Genomic DNA, 3,867 nt, shown 5'->3' with positions numbered 1-3,867 from the left:
TGCAGCATGTATGTTCATTACAGAATTCAGATAAAAATTTGCTTATATTCCTGCTATGTTGGATCTAATCTTAATCACAGTGAGCCCTTCTTCATTACTAATATGGGTTTGCCCTCGGTATTGCACTGTTGATTACTTTGTAATAGGTGCCACCGTGAGTACTGACATTAGAGTTGTTTAAAGGAGAGGCACGGTGGCACTGCCCCATTTGCTGTGTTACTGGTGGTAGGTAGCAAATTCTTTCAAGGTACTGTGTCAGTTTCAAGGAAGCCTGAAGAACCCTAGCATTGACATTATTGACTTCTTGGTGTGATGCTACTCTAATGTGAAAATAAATGATTAATTGTTGCAAAGTGCTGTTTTTACCTGAAATTTTATTTTGAGTCTTGAAAACTATAGTGTTAAAATTATTGATACTGTGCAAAATGCCAGGCATGCTTGGCAAGATAATCATTTCATTTTTACAAAATTGTAATATAACTATGCTGATGTTTATAAAAGAACACAAATTTACAAGTTATGGGATTTTTAAAGTTATGGAGTGAAAAAGTTGGATAAAAAGAGTGAAAGAAATGTGTATGGCAAAAATGTAAGAAAAATTTTATACAAAAGTGCAAATGTTATGAAAAAGTTATGATTTAAAAACAAGTCATGGGATAAAATAAAGTGAAAGCAGTTCCGTCAGGAAAGCCTGGAAGGCGATGAGGCTGGAGTCTCCCTGCCACCATGAGCCCTACCACCTTGAGAAGTGCCTTGCAATTGGGGTGGCAAGACAAGACTTTAAAAGTAAGGATTTTAAGCATGACTCGGCGGCCTCCTTAATCTCAGCATGGCACTTTTCCCTCAGGGGCTCCATATGCCCAATGAAAGAGAAACCAAGTAGAGAGAGCAGGACAGTGGGAGCTAGCAATGGACCAAGCTGAGGACAGACTGCACTGACGTGGGCCCCCTTCCCCAATCGCCGCATATTTTGTCACAATAACGTTTTGTATATTCAGAGGGTAGGGCCACCCCTGCTCGGACCTAGCCGTGGTTGGAGCTGGCACACCATGGGAGGAGGTTCTAGCAATTATTTGTGGCTGGGAAACTCATTTATTATAGCATATAGGACAGAGGAAGGAGAAGCGGGGATAGGTCTAAAAGTGGCTCCCTGGTGTCATTCTATTTATTACGATTTTATTTTAGAATAAACAGATTTAACCATACTCTCAACTAGGTGTGTTCCCGTTCCCTCACTGGGTCCTGGGTTTCTGCCAGCAAACAGAGGGCCCCAGAGTGTCTTGAGCATGTCCCAGCCTGAGCTGTTTGGGACCTTCAGGCTTATTATATGTATGCTGCCTGGTCTGGTGAGCCTGGAGTTCCACCTGGGAACTTCCTTAAGCCTACCTGAGGCATGTGATCCCCACCCTGACAGCCAGCAAAAGGCTCAGAAGCCTGATCTAGCAGTGGCCGGGAAGAGACAGGTACCAGCACCTAAGGGCACTGACTTCCACCCAGCCCAGGCGTCTTCCATTCTGTCCCCATGCCTCCCTCTCCCTGTCTCTAGCACCTGGTGGCCTCTTCTGTCTGTCCCTCCAGGAGGAGTGGCTGCCTTTTACCAGGCCTCCTCAGGCTAGGGATCATAGCCTGCCCCCTACAGTGGCATGAACCGACTTCTGGGATGGGAAACCAGGGAAGCTCCAGGGCTTCAGGAAAAGTGAACAACCCAGAGAAAGGTATGTCACTACACTTCCCAACAGCACCCTAGAAATGGCTTGGCCTTTTTCCCTCCCTAGGCACTGCAGTTTACAGCCAGCAGAGGACACATTCCCCGCCATCAGAAATGGGTGTGAGGGACAACAGGACCCCTGACAGAACTGTCAGGCCACCACTGACTGCCTGCAACTTCCTCCCAGCCTGCCCAGTGGGGGCCCCGGGAGGGATGGTGAGGGGAGCCTGGCTCTCAAATGGGCCAGGCAGAACAGGGGAGGCTCACTGGAAGTGGATTCACTGGAGGGAGCAATATCGAGGGGACAGCTTTCTCTTATTGGCACTTTAAGATTCCAAAAAGACAGCACAGTGACTGATTCCCAGTGCTAGAAGAGAGAGGCCAGACGGCCAGCCATGTATATGGCAGTGTGTGTGTGTGTGTGTGTGTGTGTGTGTGTGTGTGTGTGTGTGTGTACTTATGAATATTTATAGAAGGAGCAGGGGAGCAGGCATACCACAGAGAGGGGGCACATGTTTCAACAACAGTCACACCTGGAAGTGTCAACTCACCACTACAGCAGACCAAGTCACAGATGAAGGGGCTGGCTTTGGGGCTTGAGAGGCATGCTGTCAAATCACAGAGCAACACGCCCAGGCAGGCTTGAAAGAGGAGATCTCTGAGAAAGGGGGATCTATTTGAGAGGCCGATGGAGGAGGGCTGGGAGCTCTCAAGATGGAATAGACTTGCCGGACCGTCGGCTGGCAGTTGGAGAAAGAAAAGCAGAGAGAGAAAACAGGAGAGAGAGAAAAAGAGTGAGCAGAGAGCTGATATATGAAACCCAAGTGCAGAGCACAGGTGTGCCACCGCAGCTGTGGGAGGGCCCGGAGGAGGGGAGGGCACAGGTGGGCGTGTCAAGGTTCCTGGAACCACAGCCTGGGGGCTGTGGCAGCCCTCCCCACCCCACTCACGCTGGCCTCGTCCACGGCACCCAGGTAATGCACCCACCGGTCAGACCAGTGCTCAGCCTCCTCGGGCTTCCCTCTTCTCTGGTCACCCTGTCTTCCAACCCACTGATCTGGGGCCACCTCTCGCCTTGGGGAGCCCAACGCAACAGCCACCAGGCCTGATAGAGAAGGAACACTGCTTGAACCAGGATGATGAAGCTAAAAGGGATGGATGGCTGAAGTGATCGCCGGAGAACCCTCTGGGCAGTCAGAAGGCCCAGGATCCTCTGAAGGGACCCTGGGGGAGGCAGGGAGGGCAGGCAGCCGGATGCCACTGGCTATAGACTTATAAGTCTAATAGGGGAGCCTCAGCTTGTTGGGGGTTGCAGGTCGCGTAAGTGAGGCTGGGCCCTTCCTGCTGGGAAAAGTAGAAGAGGGAGAGTCCACGGCAGGGGAGGTGGGTGGGCTTGCCGGGCAGAGCTCAGCCAGGACACCAGGCACTGTGGTCCCCTTGGCTGAATAGCAGAGGCGACCTCTAGGAGCAACAGGCCAAGGTGCGTGAGCCTGCTGACCAGCGATAGTGCTTCAGCGGGGGCCAGGGACCCTGCCTTCCGTCACACGCTGGCAGCTATGATGGGACCTGGGAGGGAGAGAAGGGGGCTGTGTGTCCCTACCTGGCCTGTGAGGTGTGTTGTGGGTTGACCCTGTGTACGGGACTCTCGACGTTTTATCCTAGATCACCACTGGATTGCTGACAGATAGAGGAGGTGGGACCCTGACTCTCACCCCTCCTCTGCAGTGGATTTGGCTCTCAGCACTCCCAGGCTGGGAGCCAGATACTCTGCCCTGGCAGCATGACTCAGACTGCACAACAGGTACGGCGTGCCCAGGATGACATTCCTAGGCCTCTGGCCGCCTCAGAGTGCAGCCCCACACACAACACCCTCCAAGCTCTAAGCCCTTACACCATAAACCATGAGCTCTCTGATGGTTCCAGAGAGCACCCACGTCTGTCAGCTTGGGCACAGAGCCTGTTCCAAGAGCCCCAGGCTCAGCCATGGGGGCTGGGGGACTTTGGGGCCTTGGGGGCCAGCCCTGGTACCTGCGTCCGGCAAGGACTCTCGGCACCTGCAGCCAGGAGTTGTCCACAGACCACGTGGGCGTGCTGATGGTGGCCGTGTTGATGTCGCAGATGACGCTGAGCGCCTCCTTCAGCATGTGGTGCATGCACAG

The 3,867-nt window shown here is 52.5% G+C and overlaps 1 long non-coding RNA gene across 1 annotated transcript; it reads right to left on the bottom strand.

Annotated features, from left to right (window-relative positions):
* Positions 1-2,819: 2,819 nt before the first annotated feature.
* Positions 2,820-3,861, bottom strand: LOC110742402. Its single transcript, XR_004181368.1, has 2 exons — positions 3,737-3,861; positions 2,820-3,274 (listed from the first exon to the last, which is right to left on the bottom strand). It is a non-coding gene; the product is annotated as an uncharacterized LOC110742402 (long non-coding RNA).
* Positions 3,862-3,867: the final 6 nt, after the last annotated feature.

Source organism: Papio anubis, unplaced genomic scaffold, assembly GCF_008728515.1.
Source record: "Papio anubis isolate 15944 unplaced genomic scaffold, Panubis1.0 scaffold2092, whole genome shotgun sequence".
In the NCBI taxonomy this organism is placed as follows: Eukaryota; Metazoa; Chordata; class Mammalia; order Primates; family Cercopithecidae; genus Papio; species Papio anubis.
The sequence above is the reverse complement of the archived record's forward strand: the minus strand, read 5'-3'. Positions and strand labels throughout refer to the sequence as shown.